The following is a 16,305-nucleotide window of genomic DNA, read 5'->3' as shown; positions in this document are numbered from 1 at the left end:
GGGGGAAAACAGCTAGCCAAAATGATGGTGAATTATGATAGAATTAGGACTTCCAGACATGGCTTATAATAAGGAATGATGGGCTGTTGGTCATATGTAGAGTACACCTGACAAGGGCTAGTAAAATACGCATTTTCCTGAATTCTTGCAAATCCTGTCAAGAGGGTTTAAGACTAAAGGAAGATAATGGGGGAACTCCCTAATTCTGAAAGCATAGTACTTTGGGTATGGTGGAAGCCATTAAAAACTGGCAGAATAAAGAAAGACCTTCAGTAGGAGGTTTCTGCTGAGTTGAGTCTTGAAGGGATTCAGGAGCTCCAAGAGACAGAGGTGAGGAGAGAGTGCATTTCAGGTAAGATTGGCCAGAAATAGATTATTTTTCAAGAGAGACAAAGTGTAAGGAGGAGGAATACTAAATCACCCTCAAACATCTATCTATGCCTCATATCTATATTTAAGGGGCACATTTTATTCTGCAAATATACTTCTTAGTGTATCCCCTCATTCTCTGGGTCTCTCTTGCAGGATGAAGACATTCCATGAGTAGATGTGCTTTCTCAACAATATTATAAACTCTTGGAGGCTGGGGATATATCAGAACACTCTGGCTCCTTGGTATGTAGCATGTGAACATAGAAATACTTGGTACCTGAACACAGAAAATGTTCAATGAATTTCAGTTGATTATTATAGTGCAGGGTTAGGGAACCAGCAACCTTGAGGTCATATGTGACTCTGTAGGTCCTGAAGTCTGGCCCTTTGAATCCAAACTTCACCGAACAATTCTGTGGATTCAATCAAAGGACCAGACTTGAGGACCTAGTGGGCTACATGTGACCTTGAAGCTGCAGGTTCCTCACTCTTGTTACAGTGAATAAAACATTGAATTTGGAATCAGAAGCATGTATATAGCATTAAAAGAATATCATAAGGACCAGTAATCTATAATAAATAACATTTTAGAAAGAGCCAATAATAAAACATATGATTTCAGATGTCAATATATAAATGTACTTGATAATTAAACAAATTCAGTTCAGAAGCTATTTACTAAGCAGATATTGGTTGCAAGGACCTATGCTGGGGGTGGGAATATAAAGACAAAAAAAAGAAATAGTCCCTCAAAGATGCAAATTTGACATTATAACTATCACTGAGAGGTGGTGGGATATTCTTTACTAAAATAGGGCAATGAATATTATATAATCTAAATATTTAATTATATAATATATGATCATATATAATATATAGATACATATATGTGTATGTTCACACGTATATGTATCTATCTATATTATTTCAAGGGTACAGGACAGATAGATGAAATGGAAGGGTAACATTGCATGTTAAGAAAATATAGTCATATGAGGGAACCCAACAACTCAAGGGGGAAATATGGTAGAGAACATTTAGGTAGGAATCAACAGAGAAAGAAGGGGATGTACTATTATTGTAGGAGTATACTAGAGACCACCAGGAGAAAGGGGGCATCAGCTGAGGAATTTTGGAGATCACAAACCTTGTATGGAAACATGATAGGGTAGTGATGAGAGGCTTCAGCTACTCAGATATCTGCTAGAGCTCTCTCACTGTGCCAAAAGCAGAATAGCTAATAAATTTTTGGCTTTCGTTAATTTTAATTTCACCCTTCAAAAGGTGATGGAAGCAAGGGGAATGGATATTTCAGATCTGGTTCTGAGTAGAATCATGAATGACTTGTTGAAATAGAAATGAGAGGACATTATAGACAAAGGACCATTCTACCCAAACTGTCACAATAGAGACCAGGAAAGCCAGGTTTAATCCACTGTACATCCCAGATTTGGAAACAAAGGACTTGTGGAAAAGATACTTAGGATCTCATGATCTAGTATTTTGCAGGACCAACAGGTATGGGAAGCTCTCAAAAATGAAATTCTAAAGACAAAAGCAGAAATGATTCTAATGAACAAGGAAGAGGGAGCTGTCTAAACAGACCAATGTGGATTCACAAGAACTCACTGAAGAACTCATATTTTTCAAGGGCATATATAGAAGATGGAAAATGAAGGCATCACCATCCTTCTAGGCACTAGAGTCATATCCTCAATACTTGACTCTTTCTCACTCTTGTAACCAGTCAATTGGCCAATCTTGTCAATTTTACCATTACATAGCTCACATCTGTCTCCTGTTACCCAGTTACTTCTGGAACTCCTGTTTTCATGGGTGGGAAACCTGTGGCCTTCTAGATCCTTGGGTGCAGCCTTTTGACTGAGTCCAAGTTTTACACAACAAATCCTTCTATTAAGTTCCCCACCTCTTGATCAAACCCTCAATACATCTTGTCTGAATTATAGCAGTCTCCTTCTAATAGATCTCCCATATCTGATTGCATGTTATTGCCTCTTACTTGGTCTCCCTGGATCCAGTCTATCTTGCACATCGTTGGAGAAATCATATTCCTATTATCATTCTGGTTCCTGTAATCAAAAAGTTGTCCAAGGCTTCCTATTGCCTCTAGGATAAATGTGCCAACTCTTTTGATTGACATTTAAAATTCTTCACAATATCCTTCCAATCTATGTTTCCAGACTGATACACTTTCACAATGTGTTCCCTGGTGTACTCTATGTTCAAGCTGAATTGGCCTATTTGCTTTCTTGTAAATGATATTCCATCTCTTGTCTCTATGATATTGTCCTATTTGCCCTCCCTTACCTGAAATGCCCACCACTTCCTCCTGCTCTTAGACTCACTCTATTCCTTCAAGGTTCAACTCAAATTCTATCTCCTACATAAGACATTTCCTCTTCCCCTCAGTTGTTGATGGTCTACCACTTGAATTACTTTCCATTTATTATACATATCTTCTATATTGACTTCTCTGTGCATGTGTTCTCTTCTCCCCACCTCCAGTAGTACATCAACTCTTTTAAGCAGGAGTTATTAATTTTGTCTTCATATTCCTGGAGTTTAGCACAGGGCCTTCCACAAAGCATATGCTTAATAAGCAATTGCTTTGTCATCCACTTCCTGAAACAGGGAGAGATGATATACACTCAGGGGGCAGAATGAACTACATCTATCCATACATCTATCTATCTGTCTGTCTATCCATCTATCTATCTATTCATCATCCATCCATCTGCCTATCTATCTATCTATCTATCTATCTATCTATCTATCTATCTATCTATCTATCATCTATCTATCTATCATCTATCTATCTATCATCTATCTATCTATCATCTATCTATCTATGTGTGTGTTCGTCCTTTGTTGCCGAAGAAGACCGTGAAATAGAGAAACAATGACAGGACTTGCACTTGACTTTGTTTTGAGTGAGGGAGTGCTGTGCAGGTCACCAGCCTCACTTCTCCTCCAGAGCCATCTGAATCTAGTGACCAGATATTCATCAGGATGACTGGAGATGACCCAGGATGAGGCAATTGGGGTTAAGTGACTTGCCCAAGGTCACACAGCTAGTGAGTGTCAAGTGTCTGAGGTGAGATTTGAACTCAGGTCCTCCTGATTCCTGCACTGGTGCTCTATCCACTGTACCACCTAGCTGCCTCAATCTATCTATCTATCTGTCTATCTATCTATCTATCTATCTATCTATCTATCTATCTATCTGTCTGTCTATCTATCTATCCATCTTTCTATCTATTATCTATCTGTGTATTGGGAGGATATTGCCAATGTGGGGATTTGTTTTGCTTATCTCTGCATGTATGATATAGGAGTTTTATTTTTCTTTATTTTTTTCATTTATTTATTTATTTAAATTTATTTATTTCTTTATTTTTATTTATTTTTCTTTTCTTTTTCAGTGGTGGGGAAGATTGGAGGGAGGGGAATAATAAAAAATAAATAAAAATTTGAAACTAAGCATTTGCTTAGTAATAATCCCTTAATAACGAAACTAAAGGCAATTGAGGATGAACACAAAAGTGTAGCACAATCTTAAAATAATTGTTTCAGGAGTGCTGGCTACCAGAAAGGACTAAGGCCAATGAAGCCTGTTTAAAACAACAACCCAAAAAGGAGTGATTTTAATTACATGGGGAGAGAGGAGAATCAAAGAAGGAATTGGTATCCCCAGGGCTTAGCACAGTGCCTGGCACAGAATAAGTGCTTAATCAATTCTTAACGACTGATTGAACAGCTGGAATGATCATAATGGGCAACAACAGAATGAAGACTGAATTCAACCCCTTGACTGAATTTTCTTCCATGTTTTCGTCCAAGAAGAATGAGCTTTGGGCTGGAAATGATAGAACAAGCATAGCAGGGACCAGAAAACTAGGTAAAGGAGCAGATATTAAGACAGCATCCAGTGAGTGCAAAATCACCAGGCCCAAGTGGATTGTACCTTATGATACTGAAAAAAGCCTTAAATTTGCATGCAAAAATGGTGATCTTTCAAAATGGTTGACATTCTAAATGAATAATAAAGGGCAAATGATTACAAAAAAGTAAGGTCAATGATCTTAACTTCTCTTCTTGGAAACATTCTTGAACACATTATTAAAGGGATAGCTTGTAGGCACTTAAAAAGGGAAGTAACAATTAAATAATTATAAATCCAATTTAACTAAACTAAGTTCTAAACTAAATAAAGTCATGAACTAAGCAAAAATAAAGAAAGTAATACCTGAAAATCAAGAACAAATGATGCCAAATTCACCTCATTTACTTTTTTGAGGGAGTTATTCGATTAGTAGAATAGGGCAATTCTATAGACATAGAATATTTATATTTCAGTAAGTCATTTAACAGTCTCTGAGGTTATACATATAGATAAGACAGACAAGTATTAGGAACTGTTTGAATGATTACAATTAAAGGGTAGTCATTAAAAGGCCATTGTTAAATTGGAAGGGTTTCTTTAATGGAGTTTCCAAGAAGTTGTCCTTGATCCTACACTGGCCTACATTTTCACTGGACTTGGATAAAGCCATAGAAGATATACTTAGTCCAGTTGGTTGGTTGGTTGGTTGGCTGGTTGTTGTCCTTTGTTCTCAAAGAGGACTGATGACATCATCATGATAAAGTGAAATTTCAGCGTGTCCAACTGTGGCTGATCAGACCAATAAGAGCTTGGAATGCTCTACCACAGATTGGGCACAGATAGTCCATGTGAGTATTTGGGGTGGATACTCCAAATTTGTGCATCCTATGTTTACTTTGTGCTATCTCAATTCTGCTCTGCTCATAGAGCAGAGCACCCTTTCTGATGTGGGCATGTCATGCTGAGTGGTCCTGTGCCAGTGTCTCCCACGTTGCACAGTCAAATCCAAAGTTCTTGAGAGAGACCTTGAGAGTGTCCTTGTACCACTTCTGACCACCATGTGATCGCCTGCCCCATTGGACTTGGATAAAGCCATAGAAGATATACTTATACAGTTTTATACAGGGCACAAAACTGTGAGGGATTACTAACATGTTGGATGATAGGGTCAGGATCTGAAAAAATCTGGATAAGCTAAAACATGACCAAATATAATAAGATGAAATTTTATAAGAATAACTATAATGTTCCACACTTGAATTCAACAGATCAACTTCGGAAGGGAACAAGCATTTATCAAGCACCTACTATGTGCTCAGCACTATACAAATATTATCTCATTTGATCCTCACAACAATCCTGGAAGTTAAATGCTATTCCCCATTTTATAGTTGAAAAAAGTGAGGCAGACAGAGGACAAATGACTTACACAGGGTCACATAGCTAATAAGTATCTGAGGCAAGATCTGAATTTGTCTCCCTTACTTAAGGCCCAGTGCTCTATTCAGTGTGCCACTGGGGGTGGTGTTGTTAGATAATATTTCATGTGAAAAAAAGATTTGGGGCTTTAGTGGTCTGCCAACTCAATGTGAATCAACAGAGGAACCAAGAGTCAAAAAAAAATAAAAAAAGCTAAAGTGATCTCAATCTGCGTTAAAGAGAGACAGAGTGTCCAGAATGACCAAAGTTATAGTTCTACTCTAGTCAACTCTGGTAGGGCTAAATCAGTAGTACTGTGTTCAGTTTGGGGCGCCACATATTAGAAGGGACATAGAAAATCCAGAACATGGCTTTAAGAGAGCAACCAAGATGGTGAAAAGAATGGAAAGCATGTTGTATGGAGATGAGTGGAAGGAACTAGGGATGTTCACGTTGCAGAAGAAGCCACTCAGGACAGGCATTGATATCAGTTTTCAAATGCCAATGGCTGCCTTGTGGAATCATTCACTAAGCCAACACATGCATAAGCACCTACCATATACCAGGCTCTGTGCTAGGCACTAGGTATATAAATACAAAGGTGAAACAGTCCTTGTCCTCAAGAAGCTTACATTCCACTGGGGAAATACAATATTCACAGATAAGCAAATAATGCAGAATCTATATAAAATAAATATAAAGTGATTTGGAGAGTAACTAATAAGGGAAGGAGGGGTTTGAGGAAAATCCCCTTAATGTAGATGACACTTGAGCTGAGACTTGAAAGGAGGGAGGAATTCTAAGAAGAGATGAGGAGAGGAATCCTTCTAAACATGGGAGGGAACTTGTGCCGAGGTCCAGGAGTAGAAAAACTACAAGAACGCCATTTTGACTCAAATATGGATTAATTGAGGGAATATATTATATAATCAGACTGAAAAGATGGGCTGGAGGTTGTGAAGGGTCTCAAATGGTGACTGATCAGCTTAGAGTCAAGAATGAGTCACTGAAACCTTTCAAGGCACAATTCAATGACCAGTCTTCCACTTGAAGTCTGATCCCCTATAAGTGCTCATGTTCTCCTCATAACTATATTGCTTTGCCACCTTTAGAATGTAAGCTCCTTTAGAGAAAGAATCATTTAATTTTTTTTTTAATTTGTACCCACAGTTTCCTAACATAGTGTGAGGCACATAGTAGGTGCTTAATAAATGCTCTTTGATTAATTGAACCCTACTGGTCAAATTATACCCTCACTATTGTTTTCAATTCTGGGAGCTACATTTTAGTCAGAAAATGGGTCAGCTGGGACACACATAGATGAGTATGTCTAGGTAGGATTATGACAGAATTGGAGACTGTGCTTAAAAAGATAATTTGAAGGAACCAGAGATGTTCAGCCTGGGGAAAATAAGACTTAGAGAAGACATGAATTCAAGAAGCTAATGGGACATCATATGATCTTGTTGGCTACAGGTGACAGAATTAGGAGATATGCTTAGAAATTGTGGAGAGGTATAGTTTGGCTTGAGGTGGGGAAAAATTTGCTAAAAGTGAAATGTTCAAAAGTTCAATGAATGAATGAAAGAAAACTATTTATTAATTTTTTTACTATCTGTCAAGCTCCATACTTAAGTTTGGCAACATAAGCAGAAACTCCATACATTCTCTGATCTCAAGGACCCCATAGTCTAATTAGGGGAGACAATATATATATATATAGGAGACAGCAGCAGGTCAGTTGGAAAGTTCTGGTGGCCCTTGAGCAGCATTGGCACGACAGATGGTAAGTCTTGGTCTTCTACCATCTTCCTAATGTCATAGCGATGCCTGTGGTCTGGAGGGCACAGAAACAAGGACATGGTAGGCTTGGTTTTCCATGATCTTACTAGAAGAATTCCAGGTTGTGGCTCCCTGCACATTTGAGCAGCTGTTGTTCAGTCACTTTCAGTTTTGTCTCACTCTTTGTGACCCCATTTGGGCTTTTCCTGGCAAAGATCCTGGAGCGATCTGTCATTTCCTTCTTCAACTCATTATACAGGTGAGGAAATGAGGCAAACAAGGTTAAGTGATTTGTTCAGGGTCACACAGCTAGTAAGGATCTGGGACCAGGATGGCTTTGTTTTTTCTTAGAGCACGGTTATTTTTATTGTTTACATTTGTCCTCATTGGATCAACAATTGGCAAGAGATCATTTTGCTGTCCCATGTCTTGGCTTAGGTTCAGTGTCAGCTTCTTGGTGTTGTGTAGTAAGTTACATCCGGAGTCAGTTTAAACATTTTGTTTTAGATCTAACAGTCTCTCAGAATCTCACAGCCAGTTGGGCAAAAATAAGAGAAAACATCAAGAATTCACAATGACACCATGGTTTCTCAGAAACATAATTTGGTCAATGTATAGTTAATAGAACATGAAGATGAGTCTTCCTGACTTCAGGCCTGGTACTCTTATCCACTGTACCAACTAGAGTGGGCAGCAATGCCCCCAACCCGTGACTATTGGCAAGATGGTAGTGGACTTGAGAGTCAGAGTGGATCAGAGGCTTTGTGTTAGCTCCTTTGTGGATGGGTATGGGGATTCAGCATTCACAGGCAATGGGAATCAGAGATGGGGAAGGATCTGTTCCTGTTGGATGCGTGGGCTGTCTGTTGGGACCTAGGCTGGTTGGGAAGTGAAAAAGATCCTTCCTGGCTCTCCATGGCACTGGCTCTTGCTTGGCTCTCAGGTTTCCTTGGAATGGACTGCCTTATGATGTATGTAATAGATTTTCCCTTACTGGAAATCTTCACTCAGATTCTGAATGATAATTTGTCAGTGATGTAAAGGAGATGCTTGATTGGATGCCACTGGGCTAGACAGCTGCTGAGGGGCCTTGCAACTCTGAGAGTCTGCATTTCTGTGCTTTAGTTCTTGCATAACTACTTGGTCAATTCACTTGGTCCTTTGTATTTCTTTTTTCTTATCTATAAATGGGTTTGGGAGTATTGGATGTAGCATTGTGTAGTGGAACAAATCCTCCTCTTGGAGTAAGAATGTCTGAGTCCATCCATCTCTACAACTCTGAAACCTCCTCTCAGTGTGACTCTGGGAAATCCCATTCATTTCTCTGACCTTCTATTTTCCCATCTTTAAAATGAGGATAATGTTATTTGCATAATCTATCTCACAGGTTTGTTGTGGGGAAAGCTCTTTGTAAATCTTAAAGTGCTCTACAACTAGGAATTGTTATAATTGTTATTCTTTGATTTTCTGGAATGTTCTTTTTGGCACTCTATCAGTTTAGTCCAGGGTCTTAAAGAAAAGAAACAGCCACACTCACCACAAACCATCTGAGACATATACCCACAAACAAAGAGGATACACACAGACATCTCCTTCTCTTTCGCTGTTACCCTCTTCACCCAATCTTTTTCTGGTCTGGAGGAATGAAGTAACTCAAGCCAAGAAACTGGTTCTTCCCAAGGTTACAGGGTGATTCATAGGGCAAGTGTTATTTTATACAGTTCAGGAAGCAGACAAAGGTTGCTGTAGCCTTTCATTTTAGTATAAGCATGGAGGTTCATTGATTACCCTACCTCACTTAAAAGTAATTACCTTTGTTAGGTTAGAACTTTTCTGATTGAATCAATCTGAACTAGTTATGAACAAGAACTTTACACTTGCTGGAAATAATCAGATTCAATTCAATTAGGCACAACAGGAAGTCTACTTAGGCTAGGTGAAGGACTTGGTCAGACCCTGAGAAACTTGTATAAATTTAAGAGTCGTCTCAGAACTAAGGAGATTTTGAGGGTCTGGCAAGAAAGAGAATAGAGTCCAGGGCTGAGCCTGAAAGGAAATGGCTTCATAGGGGCAACTGGCCAAAGGTGAAAGGTCAAGAATAACCTATATATGGCAAGGAACAAGCCAGGGACATGAGCCCATCTCAGAACAGAAGCCTCAGGCAGATTCTATCTACCAGTCTATCCCCCTCCTCAAGGACTGAGCAAAGTTACAAGAAAAGGTCTGCTTCCCCACCACCCCACTTCCTCTGCACATGTCTGTCAATCAACGGACACTATAATATAATACACTCTGCTGCTTCTTTACCCAAATATTTTTGTTGACCTCAATTTTGCCTCAAGTGCAAAAAGCCCAAAGGCTCGCCAGAGATAAATATAAATTAAATCATAAATATAGGAATTTTCCTTATAGGGGCCTGATTATACTACTATTTTTTTCATATAAACTCCCTAAAGCAGAGAAGGGAACTACATGTCCTTAAGGGGCTATTATATTGCCCCTACGATTAAAGTGAGCTAATTATTAAAGCATCATATTAGCCTTAAATAAACAGACCCCCTGAAAATACAAATGTATCAGTTAGGAGCAGGTTAGAGAAAAGTAAATATGAAGAGTAGTAGAATGCCCCTAGCATCAAGAGCTGTACCTATGACTGCATCAGTCATTCTAACTGTTTCTATCTCCATGCCCCTCCAAGCTTGTCCCTCCTAACTTGTCTTCCTAGCCAGTCTGCATCAAGTACTATTCATTCTACATTACTGTTTCCAGTTGGTCACAAATCCAACCAGGTGAGAATGCCAGGAGACTCCCTTTACCTTCTACCCTGGCTTGCTTCCCCCTCACGTTGTAGTTTTCAGCATTGTCTTTGCATGTGTGGTTTCCTTGGTGTTGAGTTCTTCCTCTATAGCTGCATACTGTAAACACGCTGGACAGTACCTTAATCAGCACCAGTCTTGTGATTTGCCTTTCTGTACGTTGCTAGGCTGGCTCTCAGATGACAAATATAATAGCTCTTCACCAGGTTCATGCTTGAAGCTTTAAGAATGTGATGGGACCTACCAGAGCTTGTCATCTACTGATATAGCCTTTAGGAACCCAAAGCCATGTCATGAATAGGCAACAGAATAGAAGGTATTCACTCCCAATAAAAGGGATTTACACATGGCTATTTCAGATAGATAGATAGATAGATAGATAGATAGATAGATAGATAGATAGATAGATAGATAGACAGATAGATAGATAGATGTATATATATATATATATATATATATACATGTACACACATATACACACACATATATGTGCATACACACACACACATTTTTCCTGGCCATTTCAGCTATGCTGCTGTAGGGAGACTCCTTAAAGTATAAGTGTGGACCTCTTACGGTCCCAAGTCCATGGCTTGAGACAGTATTACTTTAGAATTTCCTCCCCTAATTTAAACTCACCTTCCAGAACCCCTGGCTTCTTGAACCTACAATATCTAGGTTCAAATGCTTACTACCTGTGTGACCCCAGTTATCTGTTCTGAGGTTAGTTTCCTCAATTATAAAATGAGGGTGCTGGACCAGATGACCTCTGAAGGCTTTTCTAGTTCTGAAGCTCTGATTGTTTGTAGTCTTTGTTTAGCCTCTGACTGGTTGAGAGATTTTAGCTACCATGACTTAATCTGTGAAATTCAGGATTCCCTAGGTATCAATCAGAAAACCAACATGTCTAGCCAGACATCAGAATTAAACCAGCTTAGCCCCTTACAGCAAACTCTAGAATCTCCAGAATCCGTGCTCCAATTTCACTTCTTAAGGCCTGTTCATTTGTTTTTTGTAGACTGATATAACCAGAGAAGGAGGGTCATGTTTGAGCAGAGCATCATACAAAGGTTACTCTGATTGAAGCAGACAGTGGATTACAAACCTATCAAGTTTTAGAAAAAGGACATTTTCAGCATAAGGCCAAGGGCTTAGTTTTCCTTAGTTTTGTATATGTTTCCCATATGGATACCAGTTTGATGCTCAACTCATCAGAAGATGTAGCATCTGATAAGCACTAGTTTCTGAATTGTTCAGCCTTACTTAAACTTTGCATGTACAACTATCAAAAATATTCTGTTCCATCACTGTTTAAACTTTGCTATTTTAAGTGCGCTGCCACCAGGTGGTCTAAGCAGTCTAAGTAGAAAGAATACATCTTAGACATATTTGACTAATATATTAGCACACATATTATATTTAAAATAATTCTTTATCACTATAAGTTCAAATAACTTCAGTAAAAATGAACCTTATTTTTATTTTGTTAAAGATTTCCCAAGTACATTAAAATTTTGTAAACATTCCTCTTTTAAAATTTTGAGTCCCGAATTGCCTCCCTCCCTTCTACCATTCCTTCCCTCCTTGAGAAGGCGAGCTATATGATATTGATTATAAATGTGAAGTCATGCAAAACGTATTTTCATATTAACCATGTTGCAAAAGAAAACTCAAAAAAAATGTGTTTCAATCTGCATTCCGAATGCATCAGTTATCTCTCTGGAGGTGGATAGCATCATGAATCTTTTGAAATTGATTTGGATCATGGTCTTAATCAGATTAGCTAAGTCTTTCACATTGATCGTCCTTATAATGATGCTGTTATCCTATACAATATTTTCCTAGTTCTGCTCACTTCACTTTGCATCAGTTTATGTAAGACTTGCCAGGTTTTTCTGAAACCATCTTGTTCATTTCTTATAGTACAATAGTATTCCACCATAATTATATACCACAACTTGTTTAGTGACTCTCCATTTGATGAGCATCCCCTCATTTTCCAATTCTTTGCCATCACAAAAAGAGCTGCTAGAAACATTTTTGTACCAATAGGTCCTTGTTCCTTTTCCTTGAATTAGATTTTATTTCAAATTAAGCTTTACAATAACTAAATAGCCAGTTATAATTTGTAACTTTTCTCAGTAGTGTTTAACTTTCCCTTTATTAATATAATTTGAATTCCAGTGGAAAATTAAAAGCCCTTCTTGGTAGTTTGTTCTTACCCTGAAAAACAATGTGACCAGGACTAGTTTTCTGTCAGCAACTAGTTTCTCTTTTTGCCATAAATACTGTCATCCCAGCTAACATTCTATTCGTTTTCTTCAGTCTGTTTTCAGATCCACTTTTCCTTCTTGAATTTGTACCTTAAGTGCCAACTAAAGGAATTTGATATTTATGCCAGAGGTGATAGGGATCCGTTGAAGGATTTTGAGCAGAAGAGTGACCAGACTACTTCATGAAGCACAATGGAAAATGTCTGAGAGCTAGATAAAAGAGAAAAAGAGTAAACTGAGAACATCTTATTTAGGAGGCTGTGGGAAACAGTCTAAGTAGGGCTTCTACTGAGGTGATACTAGTAGGAATACAAATGTAGATCTACTTGTAAGAATAAAATCAGTAGTACTTAGTACCTGAGAAATTAAAAAGTATGAATATTAGCAAAGCAAACCCATTATGTAAATTGTTTGAATGAAAATTTATATACAGTACAAACATGTACAAATCAGTAAGTCTCAAGCAATGATAAATATCTAGTAAGTATAGTTCAATTTCACCTTCTTACCAGTAGCCTTGTGCCCATACGGATATCCCCTTCCCTTTTTCAGAGAGAAATGGGAAGAAGTTTTCTAAGCAGATGAGAGACCTTCTTAGACATCCCTCTGCCCTCCATTGTCCTCCCTCTTCATGATTCTTTTGGAAACTGACAAAGAGAGTTCTAACTGTGGCTAAACTGTGCCGGTCCAAAACAGGCAGCATCTACCAAAGAGGTGTGGGATAGTGGAAATTATTTAACAAACATGGGCACCAGTCCTGGCTCTATCCCTGATTTTTTCCTGATCTGAGATGTCATTGCTTCTGTCTCTCTCTCTGGCATTCAGTGTCCTCATCTGTAAAATGAGAGGATTAGATCATATGATTTCTTAGGTGCCTTTGTAATTCTCTGCATCTATGGTACAGCGTTTTTTCATTTGATTATCCCCTTGGTGGGGAATGTCAGCACAGGCAGACATATTCAAGGACTAATCAACCCTATTCAGGATGAGGGTTGAGGGGTAAGGAAGAGGACTTGAACTAGGTATCATTTGATTTGCATTGCAATACTTACTTACTTCTTGATAACATGTTACTAGCAATACTGGGAGATAATGACTCAGAGACGTCTGAAAAATATCTGAAAGAGATTTTATCCTTTACATAGAACAGAACATTTTGAACAGAATTTAAATAAGATTTTTAAACAACTGCTTTCATCACATCCCTGATTCAGACAAAGTTAGGGAAGGGCAGCTGGTATAATTTATCAAAAAACATATAAGTTAGTATGAAGTGATCAGATGGAGTGGTGGTACACAAAGCCATGATCAGAAGGAGCAATTGGTTCTTTGTCCAAAGTACCAACACAAGAGGGTACATTTCCTTTCTGGGGCAGTCATGACAGGGAAGACGGTGCCAGGACTCTTACGGCATGGAAGACACCCATGAAAAAGAATTGCATCTTTTCTCCCAACCACCTGCCTGGGTCACTACTCTCCCATGATCCTATCATCAATTGAAACCTTGTTTTGCCCGCAGAATTGCACTCAGTGGACTGGAGGAGGGAGAGATTGTCCATGCTCCTATTCAGCCTATGGAGTCATGACTCAATCTGTCTAAAGCTTACTGCCTCCTTCAATTCAAGTGAGCTTTCTCCAAGTGCTGCACTGGACAAGTTCTTCATTTATGGTACCTCAGGTGATTCCTGCAACAACCCTGTAAAGTAGATGCTACTGTTTTATTTACTTTACAGATGAGAAAACTGAAGTCAAGAAAGGTTAAATGCTTGTGTAAGATTGTATAGCTATTTAATGTTTAAGATGGGATTTGAACATGGGTCTTCTTGACTCCAAATCCACTATGCTAGTTTAATGACATTATAGTATAGTGATAATGCCTCCATAACTTAGTCACAGGCTGGAGTTAGAAGTTTTGGATTCAGATACTACCTTGGATACATACTACCTTGTGACCTTGGGTAAGACATTAGCCTCCCTATGTCTCAGTTTCATCACCTGTAAAATTAAGGAGTTGGAATAGATGATCTTTGAGGTTCTCCTCTAGGTCCAAAATCTATGGTCATGCTCTAAAAATTTTTGAGGAAAGTTCATCATGCATAGGGTATAGTGCATAGTGCATCATGGACAGAGACCAGAGAGAAACTACAATATATCTAAGAACCACAGATATAACAACAAACAGCAACTGACATATACTCATAAAGAATCTTTAAAGTTTATAATAATGCTAACTAATATTTATATGGCATTTTATAGTTTGCACAAGGAAGAATGAGCCTCTGAGAGGCAGCATGGAGTACCAGAAACCTCTGCCCTCAGAGTCGAAAGAATGAGATTAGAAACTTGGCTTTGGATGAGCCAAATAGCCACAGGCCAGTTACAACCTTTCTGAGCTTCTGTCTCCTCACTTGTAAAATGTGCCTAATGACGCTGGAATTGCCCACCTCAGAGTGGTGGAGAAAAAATGTTTCATGAAGTTTAAAGAACCGCAGAAAAGGGAGTTATCGTTGCAGTTGAGTTACTCAGCCTGTAGATGCTAGACAACTTTTCTCTTCTACTGGGCAGTCAATTTCATGAGGACAGAGGGAGTTTCTTATTCATCCAGGTTTGTCCTTATTGCCTTTAGGCAAAGCACCCACAGGTAAGGGCATGATTTCCTTTGTGGACACAAAGGAAGCCTTGACATGCCTTAAACCCAAATCACTCAGGCTTTTACTAATTGGTCAATAATAGATTCCTTCTCAAGGTTCCCAAAGTTTGGGTTTTGATGGCTCAGAGTGAGTGTAAATAACAATTGTTTATATACTGGTCAGAAACTTTCAGGGGCTTCCGCTCCCAGATTTATCTTATTTTTGAGTAAGCAAACTAGGACATCTTTTACATCTTTTCTTACCTGGTCGTAAATCACTGAATGGGTGTTGCCTCAGATGAATTGAAACCTAGGTAAGACTTAGCTTAAAAAGGCCAAGGTCTCCCACTGCACTGGGGGGGCCATCTCCAGTTGTTCTGACCTGTCTTGCCACTGAACTCATATGATCCTGGAGGAGAGGGTGAGACTGATGACTCTGCCTAGCACTGCCTCACTCAAGTACAAGTTACCTGAAAGTCAAGACATTGCCCTCCTGATAACAACTGGTCCTCTTCAAGAACAAAAGACTACCTACTTCTACTGTGACCTTGGGCAAGACTCTTTACCCTCATTTACCTTATCTGTAAAGTAAGGGCAATGGATTAAAAGACTACTAAGATGCTGGTTATAAATCTGTAAGCCTATGATCCTATAATCTTAGAAGGATCCCAATAGTGAGTGATCCAAGGACCAATGGATAGACAAATGGTACATGCCAACAGGCTACAGTATGTTACTGATAAAGAACATATAAATAGGACCCTGGGCAAGTCACTTTAACTTTTGTTTGCCTCAGTTTCCTCAACTGTAAAATGGTGATAATAATAGTACCCAACTCACAGGATTATTGTGAGAATATGAAATGAGATAACTGTAAAAGTGGAACATCTGTTCTATATAAATATTTATTCACCTCCCTTCCCTACAAGGGAGAAGTGGCATTTTTAGGAACATGTAGGAGCAGAAAAGGATGGACCAATATGTGGTGAAAATAAGCCAAGAAATGGGCAGCCCAGATGATACATTGTTATCCCCAAGCTATTAAAAAGAGGAAGGAAGACTATCATTATGTGAGATAGATTTTTCTTTGGAAGGTTCATGGGAAAATGT

General features: G+C 38.7%; 1 long non-coding RNA gene across 2 annotated transcripts in view; it reads right to left on the bottom strand.

The window, feature by feature from the left end:
* Positions 1-11,822: 11,822 nt before the first annotated feature.
* The window catches only part of LOC140505266 (uncharacterized), a 92,834-nt gene continuing 88,351 nt past the window's right edge, over positions 11,823-16,305 (bottom strand). For both annotated transcript variants that reach the window (XR_011967433.1, XR_011967435.1), the window contains exon 4: positions 11,823-12,776. This is a non-coding gene — a long non-coding RNA (uncharacterized lncRNA). The remainder of the gene's footprint in view (positions 12,777-16,305) is intronic.

This window comes from Notamacropus eugenii, chromosome 5 (genome assembly GCF_028372415.1).
Source record: "Notamacropus eugenii isolate mMacEug1 chromosome 5, mMacEug1.pri_v2, whole genome shotgun sequence".
NCBI classification, from domain to species: Eukaryota; Metazoa; Chordata; class Mammalia; order Diprotodontia; family Macropodidae; genus Notamacropus; species Notamacropus eugenii.
Note: the sequence above shows the minus strand (reverse complement) of the source record. Positions and strands in the feature narration are given on the sequence as shown.